Genomic DNA, 16,109 nt, shown 5'->3' with positions numbered 1-16,109 from the left:
TCTACCCACACACATTTGGAACTCTCCTGGGGTACCCTCACACATATTATTCCCTCATTTAGTGGATATTTTCACAAAAAAGTGAAATTTTCAAAAATCCAGAAAATTGGCTGAAAACGACTAAATATCAAGTACTCATTGGGCGAATCGCTCTGGAACTGAAATCGGAACGCTCACTGACATTTCCCCTATCTGAAAGTTTGATAAACGCCGGAAAACTGACTAAATCCAAAAAAAAAAATGTTTTCAAATTTTTTCAATTTTACCCCCGTGGGATCTATATTCTACCCACACACATTTGAACTCTCCTGGGGTACCCACTCACATATTATTCCCTCATTTAGTGGATATTTTCACAAAAAAGTGAAATTTTCAAAAATTCAGAAAATTGTCTGAAAACGACATAATATCAAGGACTCATCCGGCGAATCGCTCTGGATCTGAAATCGGAATGCTTACTGACATTTCCCCTATCTGAAAGTCTGATAAACGCTGGAAAAATGACTAAATCCCCAAAAAATTTTTTTCAACTTTTTTCAATTTTACCCCCGTGTGATATATATTCTACCCACACACATTTGGAACTCTCCTGGGGTACCTTCACACATATTATTCCCTCATTTAGTGGATATTTTCACAAAAAAAGTGAAATTTTCAAAAATTCACAAAATTGGCTGAAAACGACGAAATATCAATGACTCATTGGGAGAATCGCTCTGGAACTGAAATCAGAATGCTCACTGACATTTCCCCTATCTGAAAGTCTGATAAACGCCGGAAAAATGACTACATCCCCCCCCAAATTTTTTTTTCAACAGTTTTCAATTTTACCCCCGTGGGATATACATTCGACCCACACACATTTGGAACTCTCCTGGGGTACCCTCACACATATTATTCCCTCATTTAGTGGATATTTTCACAAAAAAGTGAAATTTTCAAAAATTCAGAAAGTTGCCTGAAAACAACGAAATATCAAGGACTCATTGGGCGAATCGCTCTGGAACTGAAATCGGAACGCTCACTGACATTTCCCGTATCTGAAAGTCTGATAAACGCCGGAAAAATGACTAAGTCCAAAAAAAAATTTTTCCAACTTTTTTCAATTTTACCCCCCTGTGATATATATTCTACCCACACACATTTGGAACTCTCCTGGGGTACCCTCACACATATTATTCCCTCATTTAGTGGATATTTTCACAAAAAAGTGAAATTTTCAAAAATCCAGAAAATTGGCTGAAAACGACTAAATATCAAGTACTCATTGGGCGAATCGCTCTGGCACTGAAATCGGAACGCTCACTGACATTTCCCCTATCTGAAAGTCTGATAAACACCAGAAAAATCTCTAAGTCCAAAAAAAAATTTTTTTCAACTTTTTTCAATTTTACCCCCGTGGGATATATATTCTACCCACACACATTTGGAACTCTCCTGGGGTACCCTCACACATATTATTCCCTCATTTAGTGGATATTTTCACAAAAAAGTGAAATTTTCAAAAATTCTGAAAATTGCCTGAAATCGAGGAAATATCAAGGACTCATCCGGCGAATCGCTCTGGAACTGAAATCAGAACGCTTACTGACATTTCCGCTAACTGAAAGTCTGATAAACGCCGGAAAAATGACTAAGTCCAAAAAAAATTTTTTTTCAACTTTTTTCAATTTTACCCAGGTGGGATTTATATTCTACCCACACACATTTGGAACTCTCCTGGGGTACCCTCACACATATTATTCCCTCATTTAGTGGATATTTTCACAAAAAAGTGAAATTTTCAAAAATCCAGAAAATTGGCTGAAAACGACTAAATATCAAGTACTCATTGGGCGAATCGCTCTGGAACTGAAATCGGAACGCTCACTGACATTTCCCCTATCTGAAAGTCTGATAAACGCCAGAAAAATGACTAAATCCAAAAAAAAAATGTTTTCAAATTTTTTCAATTTTACCCCCGTGGGATCTATATTCTACCCACACACATTTGGAACTCTCCTGGGGTACCCTCTCACATATTATTCCCTCATTTAGTGGATATTTTCACAAAAAAGTGAAATTTTCAAAAATTCAGAAAATTGTCTGAAAACGATATAATATCAAGGACTCATCCGGCGAATCGCTCTGGATCTGAAATCGGAACGCTCACTGACATTTCCCCTATCTGAAAGTCTGATAAACGCCGGAAAAATGACTAAGTCCAAAAAAAAATTTTTTTCAACTTTTTTCAATTTTACCCCGGTGGGATATATATTCTACCCACACACATTTGGAACTCTCCTGGGGTACCCTCACACATATTATTCCCTCATTTAGTGGATATTTTCACAAAAAGTGAAATTTTGAAAAATTCAGAAAATTGAATGAAAACGACGAAATATCAAGGACTCATTGGGCGAATTGCTCTGGAACTCAAATCGGAACGCTCACTGACATTTCCCCTATCTGAAAGTCTGATAAACGCCGGAAAAATGACTAAATCCCCAAAAAAAATCTTTCAACTTTTTTCAATTTTACCCCCGTGGGATATATATTCTACCCACACACATTTGGAACTCTCCTGGGGTACACATATTATTCCCTCATTTAGTGGATATTTTCACAAAAAAATTGAAATTTTCAAAAATTCAGAAAATTGCCTGAAATCGACGAAATATCAAGGACTCATCCGGCGAATCGCTCTGGATCTGAAATCAGAACGCTTACTGACATTTCCGCTAACTGAAAGTCTGATAAACGCCGGAAAAATGACTAAGTGCAAAAAAAAATTTTTTTCAATTGATTTCAATTTTACCCAGGTGGGATTTATATTCTACCCACACACATTTGGAACTCTCCTGGGGTACCCTCACACATATTATTCCCTCATTTAGTGGATATTTTCACAAAAAAGTGAAATTTTCAAAAATCCAGAAAATTGGCTGAAAACGACTAAATATCAAGTACTCATTGGGCGAATCGCTCTGGAACTGAAATCGGAACGCTCACTGACATTTCCCCTATCTGAAAGTCTGATAAACGCCGGAAAAATGACTAAATCCAAAAAAAAAAGTTTTCCAATTTTTTCAATTTTACCCCCGTGGGATCTATATTCTACCCACACACATTTGGAACTCTCCTGGGGTACCCTCTCACATATTATTCCCTCATTTAGTGGATATTTTCACAAAAAACTGAAATTTTCAAAAATTCAGAAAATTGTCTGAAAACGACATAATATCAAGGACTCATCCGGCGAATCGCTCTGGATCTGAAATCGGAACGCTTACTGACATTTCCGCTAACTGAAAGTCTGATAAACGCCGGAAAAATGACTAAATCCCCAAAAAAAATTTTTTAAACTTTTTTCAATTTTACCCCCATGTGATATATATTCTACCCACACACATTTGGAACTCTTCTGGGGTACCCTCACACATATTATTCCCTCATTTAGTGGATATTTTCACAAAAAAGTGAAATTTTCAAAAATTCAGAAAATTGCCTGAAATCGACGAAATATCAAGGACTCATCCGGCGAATCGCTCTGGATCTGAAATCAGAACGCTTACTGACATTTCCGCTAACTGAAAGTCTGATAAACGCCGTAAAAATGACTAAGAACAAAAAAAAAATGTTTTTCAACTTTTTTCAATTTTAACCCTGTGGGATATATATTCTACCCACACACATTTGGAACTCTCCTGGGGTACCCTCACACATATTATTTTGTCATTTAGTGGATATTTTAACAAAAAAGTGAAATTTTCAAAAATTCAGAAAATTGCCTGAAATCGACGAAATATCAAGGACTCATCCGGCGAATCGCTCTGGATCTGAAATCAGAACGCTTACTGACATTTCCGCTAACTGAAAGTCTGATAAACGCCGGAAAAATGACTAAGTGCAAAAAAAAATTTTTTTCAACTGATTTCAATTTTACCCAGGTGGGATTTATATTCTACCCACACACATTTGGAACTCTCCTGGGGTACCCTCACACATATTATTCCCTCATTTAGTGGATATTTTCACAAAAAAGTGAAATTTTCAAAAATCCAGAAAATTGGCTGAAAACGACTAAATATCAAGTACTCATTGGGCGAATCGCTCTGGAACTGAAATCGGAACGCTCACTGACATTTCCCCTATCTGAAAGTCTGATAAACGCCGGAAAAATGACTAAATCCAAAAAAAAAAGTTTTCCAATTTTTTCAATTTTACCCCCGTGGGATCTATATTCTACCCACACACATTTGGAACTCTCCTGGGGTACCCTCTCACATATTATTCCCTCATTTAGTGGATATTTTCACAAAAAAGTGAAATTTTCAAAAATTCAGAAAATTGCCTGAAATCGACGAAATATCAAGGACTCATCCGGCGAATCGCTCAGTATCTGAAATCAGAACGCTTACTGACATTTCCGCTAACTGAAAGTCTGATAAACGCCGTAAAAATGACTAAGAACAAAAAAAAAATGTTTTTCAACTTTTTTCAATTTTAACCCTGTGGGATATATATTCTACCCACACACATTTGGAACTCTCCTGGGGTACCCTCACACATATTATTTCGTCATTTAGTGGATATTTTAACAAAAAAGTGAAATTTTCAAAAATCCAGGAAATTGTCTGAAAACGACTAAATATCAAGGACTCATTGGGCGAATCGCTCTGGAACTGAAATCGGAACACTCACTGACACTTCCCCTATCCGAAAGTCTGATAAACGCCGGAAAAATGACTAAGTCTAAAAAAAAATTTTTTCAACTTTTTTCAATTTTAACCCTGTGGGATATATATTCTACCCACACACATTTGGAACTCTCCTGGGGTACCCTCACACATATTATTCCCTAATTTATTGGATATTTTCACAAAAAAGAGAAATTTTGAAACATCCAGAAAAATGGCTCAAAACGACTGAAAATCAAGGACTCATTGTGCGAATCGCTCTGGAACTATAATCGGAATGCTCACTGACATTTCCCCTATCTGAAAGTCTGATAAACGCCGGAAAAATGACTAAATCCCCCCCAAAAAAATTTTTTAAACTTTTTCAATTTTACCCCCATGTGATATATATTCTACCCACACACATTTGGAACTCTTCTGGGGTACCCTCACACATATTATTCCCTCATTTAGTGGATATTTTCACAAAAAAGTGAAATTTTCAAAAATTCAGAAAATTGCCTGAAATCGACAAAATATCAAGGACTCATCCGGCGAATCGCTCTGGATCTGAAATCAGAACGCTTACTGACATTTCCGCTAACTGAAAGTCTGATAAACGCCGGAAAAATGACTAAGTCCAAAAAAAAAATTTTTTTAACTTTTTTCAATTTTAACCCTGTGGGATATATATTCTACCCACACACATTTGGAACTCTCCTGGGGTACCCTAACACATATTATTCCCTCATTTAGTGGATATTTTCACAAAAAAGTGAAATTTTGAAAAATCCAGAAAATTGGCTGAAAACGACTGAAAATCAAGGACTCATTGTGCGAATCGCTCTGGAACTATAATCGGAATGCTCACTGACATTTCCCCTATCTGAAAGTCTGATAAACGCCGGAAAAATGACTAAATCCCACCCAAAAAAATTTTTTCAACTTTTTTCAATTTTACCCCCGTGTGATATATATTCTACCCACACACATTTGGAACTCTCCTGGGGTACCCTCACACATATTATTCCCTCATTTAGTGGATATTTTCTCAAAAAAAGTGACATTTTCAAAAATTCACAAAATTGCCTGAAAACGACGAAATATCAAGGACTCATTGGGCGCATCGCTTTGGAACTGAAATCGGAACGCTCACTGACATTTCCCCTATCTGAAAGTCTGATAAACGCCGGAAAAATTACTAAATCCAAAAAAAAATGTTTTCAACTTTTTTCAATTTTACCCCCGTGGGATATATATTCTACCCACACACATTTGGAACTCTCCTGGGGTACCCTCACACATATTATTCCCTCATTTAGTGGTTATTTTCACAAAAAAGTGACATTTTCAAAAATCCAGAAAATTGGCTGAAAACGACTAAATATCAAGGACTCATTGGGCAAATCGCTCTGGAACTGAAATCGGCATGCTCACTGACATTTCCCCTATCTGAAAGTCTGATAAACGCCGGAAAAATGACTAAGTCCAAAAAAAATTTTTTTTTACACTTTTCAATTTTACACCCGTGGGATATATATTCTACCCACACACATTTGGAACTCTCCTGGGGTACCCTCACACATATTATTCCCTCATTTAGTGGATATTTTCACAAAAAAGTGAAATTTTCAAAAATTCAGAAAATTGCCTGAAAACGACAAAATATCAAGGACCCATCCGGCGAATCGCTCTGGAACTGAAATCGGAACGCTCACTGACATTTCCCCTATCTGAAAGTGATAAATGCCGGAAAAATGACTAAGTAGAAAAAAAAAAAAATTTTCTACTTTTTTCAATTTTAACCCTGTGGGATATATATTCTACCCACACACATTTGGAACTCTCCTGGGGTACCCTCACACATATTATTCCCTCATTTAGTGGATATTTTCACAAAAAAGTGAAATTTTCAAAAATCCAGAAAAATGCCTGAAAACGACTAAATATCAAGGACTCATTGGGCGAATCTCTCTGGAACTTAAATCGGAACGCTCACTGACATTTCCCCTATCTGAAAGTCTGATAAACGCCGGAAAAATGACTAAATACAAAAAAAAGTTTTCAACTTTTTTTAATTTTACCCCCGTGGGATATATATTCTACCCACACACATTTGGAACTCTCCTGGGGTACCCTCACACATATTATTCCCTCAGTGGATAATTTCACAAAAAAGTGAAATTTTCAAAAATCCAGAAAATTGGCTGAAAACGACTAAATATCAAGGACTTTTTTGGCGAATCGCTCTGGAACTGAAATCGGAATGCTCACTGACATTTCCCCCATCTGAAAATCTGATAAACGCCGGAAAAATTACTAAGTTCAAAAAAAAATTTTTTTCAACTTTTTTCAATTTTAACCCTGTGGGATATATATTCTACCCACACACATTTGGAACTCTCCTGGTGTACCCTCACACATTTTATTCCCTCATTTAATGGATATTTTCACAAAAAAGTGAAATTTTCAAAAATTCTGAAAATTGGCTGAAAACAACTAAATATCAAGGACTCATTGGGCGAATCGCTCTGGAACTGAAATCGGAACGCTCACTGACATTTCCGCTATCTGAAAGACTGATAAACGCCGGGAAAATGACTAAGTCCAAAAAAAAATTTTTTTCAACTTTTTTCAATTTTACCACCGTGGGATATATATTCTACCCACACACATTTGGAACTCTCCTGGGGTACCCTCACACATATTATTCCCTCATTTAGTGGATGTTTTAAAAAAAAAGTGAAATTTTCAAAAATCCAGAAAATTGGCTGAAAACGAGTAAATATCAAGGACTCATTTAACGAATCGCTCTGGAACTGAAATCGGAACGCTCACTGACATTTCCCCTTTCTGGAAGTCTGATAAACGCCAGAAAAATGACTAAATCCCCCCAAAAAATTTTTTCAACTTTTTTCAATTTTACCCCCGTGGGATATATATTCTACCCACACACATTTGGAACTCTCCTGGGGTACCCTCACACATATTATTCCCTCATTTAGTGGATGTTTTAAAAAAAAAGTGAAATTTTCAAAAATCCAGAAAATTGCCTGAAAATGATTAAATATCAAGGACTCATTGGGCGAATCGCTCTGGAGCTGAAATCGGAACGCTCACTGACATTTCCCCTATCTGATAGTCTGATAAACGCCGGAAAAATGACTAAATCCAAAAAAAAAATGTTTTCAACTTTTTTCTATTTTACCCCCGTGGGATATATATTCTACCCACACACATTTGGAACTCTCCTGGGGTACCCTCACACATATTATTCCCTCATTTAGTGGATATTTTCACAAAAAAGTGAAATTTTCAAAAATTCTGAAAATTGGATCAAAACGACTAAATATCAAGGACTCATTGGGCGAATCGCTCTGGAACTGAAATCGGAACGCTCACTGACATTTCCCTTATCTGAAAGTCTGATAAACACCAGAAAAATGACTAAATCCCCCCAAAAAAATTTTTCAACTTTTTTCAATTTTAACCCCGGTGGGACATATATTCTACCCACACACATTTGGAACTCTCCTGGGGTACCCTCACACATATTATTCCCTCATTTAGTGGATATTTTCACAAAAAAGTGAAATTTTCAAAAATTCTGAAAATTGGCTGAAAACAACTAAAAATCAAGGACTAATTGGGCGAATCGCTCTGGAACTGAAATCGGAACGCTCACTGACATTTCCGCTATCTGAAAGTCTGATAAACGCCGGAAAAATGACTAAGTCCAAAAAAAAAATTTTTTCAACTTTTTTCAATTTTACCACCGTTGGATATGTATTCTACCCACACACATTTGGAACTCTCCTGGGGTACCCTCACACATATTATTCCCTCATTTAGTGGATATTTTCACAAAAAAGTGAAATTTTCAAAAATCCAGAAAATTGGCTGAAAACGATGAAATATCAAGGACTCATTGGGTGAATCGCTCTGGAACTGAAATCGGAACGCTCACTGATATTTCCCCTATCTGAAAGTCTGATAAACGCCGGAAAAAATGACTAAATCCAAAAAAAAAATGTTTTCAACTTTTTTCAATTTTACCCCCGTGGGATATATATTCTACCCACACACATTTGGAACACTCCTGGGGTACCCTCACACATATTATGCCCTCATTTAGTGGATATTTTCACAAAAAAGTGAAATTTTCAAAAATGCTGAAAATTGGCTGAAAACAACTAAATATCAAGGACTCATTGGGCGAATCGCTCTGGAACTGAAATCGGAACGCTCACTGACATTTCCCTTATCTGAAAGTCTGATAAACACCAGAAAAATGACTAAATCCCCCCAAAAAATTTTTTCAACTTTTTTCAATTTTACCCCCGTGGGATATGTATTCTACCCACACACATTTGGAACTCTCCTGGGGTACCCTCACACATATTATTCCCTCATTTAGTGGATATTTTCACAAAAAAGTGAAATTTTCAAAAATCCAGAAAATTGGCTGAAAACGACTAAATATCAAGGACTCATTGTGCGAATCGCTCTGGAACTGAAATCGGAACGCTCACTGACATTTCCCCTATCTGAAAGTCTGATAAATGCCGGAAAAATGACTAAATCCCCCCCCAAAATTTTTTCAACTTTTTTCAATTTTAACCCCGGTGGGACATATATTCTACCCACACACATTTGGAACTCTCCTGGGGTACCCTCACACATATTATTCCCTCATTTAGTGGATATTTTCACAAAAAAGTGAAATTTTCAAAAATCCAGAAAATTGGCTGAAAACGACTAAATATCAAGGACTCATTGGGCGAATCGCTCTGGAACTGAAATCGGAACGCTCACTGACATTTCCCCTATCTGAAAGTCTGATAAATGCCGGAAAAATGACTAAATCCCCCCAAAAAATTTTTTCAACTTTTTTCAATTTTAACCCCGGTGGGACATATATTCTACCCACACACATTTGGAACTCTCCTGGGGTACCCTCACACATATTATTCCCTCATTTAGTGGATATTTTCACAAAAAAGTGAAATTTTCAAAAATTCTGAAAATTGGCTTAAAACAACTAAAAATCAAGGACTAATTGGGCGAATCGCTCTGGAACTGAAATCGGAACGCTCACTGACATTTCCGCTGTCTGAAAGTCTGATAAACGCCGGAAAAATGACTAAGTCCAAAAAAAAATTTTTTTCAACTTTTTTCAATTTTACCACCGTTGGATATGTATTCTACCCACACACATTTGGAACTCTCCTGGGGTACCCTCACACATATTATTCCCTCATTTAGTGGATATTTTCACAAAAAAGTGAAATTTTCAAAAATCCAGAAAATTGGCTGAAAACGATGAAATATCAAGGACTCATTGGGTGAATCGCTCTGGAACTGAAATCGGAACGCTCACTGACATTTCCCCTATCTGAAAGTCTGATAAACGCCGGAAAAAATGACTAAGTCCAAAAAAAAAATGTTTTCAACTTTTTTCAATTTTACCCCCGTGGGATATATATTCTACCCACACACATTTGGAACACTCCTGGGGTACCCTCACACATATTATTCCCTCATTTAGTGGATATTTTCACAAAAAAGTGAAATTTTCAAAAATGCTGAAAATTGGCTGAAAACAACTAAATATCAAGGACTCATTGGGCGAATCGCTCTAGAACTGAAATCGGAACGCTCACTGACATTTCCCTTATCTGAAAGTCTGATAAACGCCAGAAAAATGACTAAATCCCCCCCAAAAAATTTTTCAACTTTTTTCAATTTTACCCCCGTGGGATATGTATTCTACCCACACACATTTGGAACTCTCCTGGGGTACCCTCACACATATTATTCCCTCATTTAGTGGATATTTTCACAAAAAAGTGAAATTTTCAAAAATCCAGAAAATTGGCTGAAAACGACTAAATATCAAGGACTCATTGGGCGAATCGCTCTGGAACTGAAATCGGAACGCTCACTGACATTTCCCCTATCTGAAAGTCTGATAAATGCCGGAAAAATGACTAAATCCCCCCCCAAAATTTTTTCAACTTTTTTCAATTTTAACCCCGGTGGGACATATATTCTACCCACACACATTTGGAACTCTCCTGGGGTACCCTCACACATATTATTCCCTCATTTAGTGGATATTTTCACAAAAAAGTGAAATTTTCAAAAATCCAGAAAATTGGCTGAAAACGACTAAATATCAAGGACTCATTGGGCGAATCGCTCTGGAACTGAAATCGGAACGCTCACTGACATTTCCCCTATCTGAAAGTCTGATAAATGCCGGAAAAATGACTAAATCCCCCCCAAAAATTTTTTCAACTTTTTTCAATTTTAACCCCGGTGGGACATATATTCTACCCACACACATTTGGAACTCTCCTGGGGTACCCTCACACATATTATTCCCTCATTTAGTGGATATTTTCACAAAAAAGTGAAATTTTCAAAAATTCTGAAAATTGGCTTAAAACAACTAAAAATCAAGGACTAATTGGGCGAATCGCTCTGGAACTGAAATCGGAACGCTCACTGACATTTCCGCTGTCTGAAAGTCTGATAAACGCCGGAAAAATGACTAAGTCCAAAAAAAAATTTTTTCAACTTTTTTCAATTTTACCACCGTTGGATATGTATTCTACCCACACACATTTGGAACTCTCCTGGGGTACCCTCACACATATTATTCCCTCATTTAGTGGATATTTTCACAAAAAAGTGAAATTTTCAAAAATCCAGAAAATTGGCTGAAAACGATGAAATATCAAGGACTCATTGGGTGAATCGCTCTGGAACTGAAATCGGAACGCTCACTGACATTTCCCCTATCTGAAAGTCTGATAAACGCCGGAAAAAATGACTAAATCCAAAAAAAAAATGTTTTCAACTTTTTTCAATTTTACCCCCGTGGGATATATATTCTACCCACACACATTTGGAACACTCCTGGGGTACCCTCACACATATTATTCCCTCATTTAGTGGATATTTTCACAAAAAAGTGAAATTTTCAAAAATGCTGAAAATTGGCTGAAAACAACTAAATATCAAGGACTCATTGGGCGAATCGCTCTGGAACTGAAATCGGAACGCTCACTGACATTTCCCCTATCTGAAAGTCTGATAAACGCCAGAAAAATGACTAAATCCCCCCAAAAAATTTTTTCAACTTTTTTCAATTTTACCCCCGTGGGATATATATTCTACCCACACACATTGGGAACTCTCCTGGGGTACCCTCACACATATTATTCCCTCATTTAGTGGATATTTTCACAAAAAAGTGAAATTTTCAAAAATTCAGAAAATTGCCTGAAAACGACGAAATATCAAGGACTCATTGGGCGAATCGCTCTGGAACTGAAATCGGAATGCTCACTGACATTTCCCCTATCTGAAAGTCTGATAAACGCTGGAAAAATGACTAAATCGAAAAAAAAAAAATTTTCAACTTTTTTCAATTTTACTCCTGTGGGATATATATTCTACCTACACACATTTTGAACTCTCCTGGGGTACCCTCACACATATTATTCCCTCATTTAGTGGATATTTTCACAAAAAAGTAAAATTTTCAAAAACTCAGAAAATTGGCTGAAAACGACGAAATATCAAGTACTCATTGGGCGAATCGCTCTGGAACTGAAATCTGAATGCTCACTGACATTTCCCCTATCTGAAAGTCTGATAAATGCCAGAAAAATGACTAAATCCCCCAAAAAAATTTTTCAACTTTTTTCAATTTTACCACCGTGGGATATATATTCTATCCACAAACATTTGGAACTCTCCTGGGGTACCCTCACACATATTATTCCCTCATTTAGTGGATATTTTCACAAAAAAGTGAAATTTTCAAAAATTCAGAAAATTGTCTGAAAATGACGAAATATCAAGGACTCATTGGGCAAATCGCTCTGGAACTGAAATCGGAACGCTCACTGACATTTCCCATATCTGAAAGTCTGATAAACGCCGGAAAAATTAATAAATCCCCCCCAAAAAAATTTTCAACTTTTTTCAATTTTACCCCCGTGGGATATATATTCTACCCACACACATTTGGAACTCTCCTGGGGTACCCTCACACATATTATTCCCTCATTTAGTGGATATTTTCACAAAAAAGTAAAATTTTCAAAAATCCAGAAAATTGGCTGAAAACGACGAAATATCAAGGACTCATTGGGCGAATCGCTCTTTAACTGAAATCGGAACGCTCACTGACATTTCCACTATCTGAAAGTCTGATAAACGCTGGAAAAATGACTAAATCGAAAAAAAAAAATTTTTCAACTTTTTTCAATTTTACCCCCGTGGGATATATATTCTACCTACACACATTTTGAACTCTCCTGGGGTACCCTCACACATATTATTCCCTCATTTAGTGGATATTTTCACAAAAAAGTAAAATTTTCAAAAATCCAGAAAATTGGCTGAAAACGACGAAATATCAAGGACTCATTGGGCGAATCGCTCTGGATCTGAAATCGGAATGCTCACTGACATTTCCCCTATCTGAAAGTCTGATAAACGCCGGAAAAATTACTAAATCTGTTAGAACCTTGCTCTTAGCTTTTTTTTCCTTTGCTGGTCACATGACCTTGTTGGCCTATTTAGGCCTGCTCCGCCCTTCTGGCTTTGCTGGACTTCATTGTATATCTACTTTCTAGCTAGCCTGTGCTCTGTGTCTTGCTCTGTTAGTTTGCTTGGTCTACTGACCTCTATGTTCTATATATTTTGTTTGTTCGTCTGTCTGCTACTATTTCTGTTAGGAGGTGTCCCATATTCCTCCCAGTCCTTAGTACTTGTAGGGATTCCTTCCCCACATCTATAGGTCTCCGTACAGACTAGCTTAGGACTTTAGCAGGTCTGATCGCAGGATCAGGTTCCCTGTTACATCGTAGGGATTTAGCTGAGTTCTATCGTAGGGACAGATCTCCTCTCTTTCCTTAGCTCTGGTAGCAGAACATAACAGTAAGTCCAGCCCGCAAATTCTCTAAGGAAAGATTTTTCTGTTCCATCATGGTGTCGGTTGTGGATTTGGCTAAACGCCTGCAGGGTCTCTCTCTGGAGGTGGCCGAGCTCCGTCAGCACGTGAGTAACTGTCCTGGAGCACATTTCTTGGAGCCTAAGGTATGTTTGCCGGATTTATTTTTTGGTGAACACCGAGAATTTTTCTCATTTAAAAATGCTTGCTTATTGTATTTTCGTTTGAGACCTAAGTCCTCTGGGGATGAATCCCAGCGCGTAGGGTTCATAATGTCACTTTTGCGCAAAGAGCCTCAGGAGTGGGCCTTTTCTTTGCAACCTAGTGATACATGCTTCAGATCAGTGGATAGTTTTTTTTCTGCTTTGGGACTATTATATGATGATCCTGACCGTGTCGCATCAGCTGAGACTGAGTTGAGACGTTTAAAACAAGGATCAGGTAATGTGGAAAAATATTGTACTTATTTCCGACGTTGGTCGACTCAAACAGGGTGGAACGATTCTGCTCTGAAAAGTCTATTTCTTGCTGGGCTCAGTGAAAGGGTTAAAGACCTGCTAATTGCTTATCCTACACCTGAAGATTTGCAACAGGCTATGCAATTAGCTATACGGGTGGATAGAAGACTGCGTGCAAGGGTTAATGAGAGCAAATCCTCTGCTATGTCAGTTTCTGGTTATGAGAATGTGTGTACTAACAGTGGTGAACCGATGGAGATTGGATCGGTGACACCTCGCTCTCAAGAAAAAGACCGTCGATTTTTTGAAGGCTTGTGTTTCTATTGCGGAAAATCTGGTCATTTGATTAAAGGCTGTGAGCTTCGTATGAAGAAAGAAAAAAAAATGGTCAGTCACGACCGTATTGCCTGTTTAAATTCCAAGGGTATATTTTTAGCTGCTTCCACGATTGCTCAGAAAAAATTAATGGAATTTCGGTTATTTGTTGATTGCGGGTCTACTCTGAATGTAATTGATGGGGGATTCGTGGAAAGACTCAATTTAAAACCTGAACCTTTATCATCCCCCATTGCTGTGGTTTCTGTGGATGGTTCCCCTTTGAAGAATATTACTCTCAAGGTCTGTGAATTTCCTCTCACTATTAATGGTGTTCACCATGAGAAATTGGATTTGGTAGTGTTGAATAACTTGCCTTCTCCAGTAATATTGGGATTGCCCTGGTTAAAATTTCACAATCCTGTACTGGATTGGTCTACCAGTGAAATTAAATCCTGGAGCCATAAATGTTATGACAAGTGTTGTAACGGGCGTATTGCAGCTTTGGATAGGGGAGAATTGCCTGTTCCTATTCAGGATTTTTGGAGAGTTTTTTCTGAGAAGGAATCGCAGGTTTTGCCTCCCCATAGAGACTATGATTGTTCTATTGAATTTGTCCCTGGAGCGACTCTTCCTAAAAGTCGTTTATTTAACCTTACTATTCCTGAGAGGAAGGCTTTGGAGGAATACATACAGACAAGTTTGGCCGCCGGTCACATTAGGACCTCTAAGTCTCCTGTGGCGGTTGGATTTTTTTTTGTAAAAAAAAAGGACGGCGGTTTACGTCCTTGTCTGGATTTTCGTGAGATTAACAAAATTACTGTACGCAATCCTTACCCACTGCCATTGATTCCTGATCTGTTTAACCAGTTAATGGGGGCCAAGTGGTTCTCTAAAATTGACCTTAAGGGGGCATACAATCTGTTGCGCATGAAGGAGGGTGACGAATGGAAGACTGCTTTTAACACTCCTGTGGGTCATTTTGAGAATCTGGTTATGCCTTTTGGTCTTACTAATGCTCCTGCATTTTTTCAGAATCTGATTAATGACATCCTTAGACCTTTGATCGGCAAAAATGTGGTTGTGTATTTGGATGACATTTTGATTTATTCGCCGGATCTGGAGTCTCATTGGCGGAGCGTGCGTGAGGTATTACAGTTATTAATGGACAATTCGCTTTTTGCTAAGCTGGAGAAATGTGAGTTCGCTGTACAGAGAATTAGTTTTTTGGGCTACATTATCTCCAGCAAAGGTTTTGAGATGGATCCGGTTAAGGTTCAGGCTGTGCAGGAATGGCCTAGGCCTATTGGTTTGAAATCGATACAGAGGTTTTTGGGTTTCGCCAATTACTACAGAAAATTCATAAAAAAATTTTCTACTATTGTCAAATCTCTGACTGATCTCACCAGGAAAGGTGCTGATGCTGTTCAGTGGTCTTCTGAGGCCATTGAAGCTTTTGTGTATCTCAAGGAGAGGTTCACCTCTGCTCCCATCCTTATGCAGCCTGATGTTACTAGGCCGTTTTTGGTTGAGGTTGATGCTTCCTCTGTGGGGGTTGGCGCAGTATTGTCTCAGGATAACGGGGATGGATTACATCCCTGTGCCTTTTTTTCAAAAAAATTTTCGGAGACTGAACTGAATTACGATATTGGTAATCGGGAATTATTGGCTATTAAACTCGCATTTGAACACTGGCGCCACTTCTTG

The sequence above is a fragment of the Phyllobates terribilis genome, unplaced genomic scaffold (assembly GCF_046119375.1).
Source record: "Phyllobates terribilis strain yellow unplaced genomic scaffold, ASM4611937v1 Scaffold_21__1_contigs__length_20361869, whole genome shotgun sequence".
In the NCBI taxonomy this organism is placed as follows: Eukaryota; Metazoa; Chordata; class Amphibia; order Anura; family Dendrobatidae; genus Phyllobates; species Phyllobates terribilis.
Note: the sequence above shows the minus strand (reverse complement) of the source record.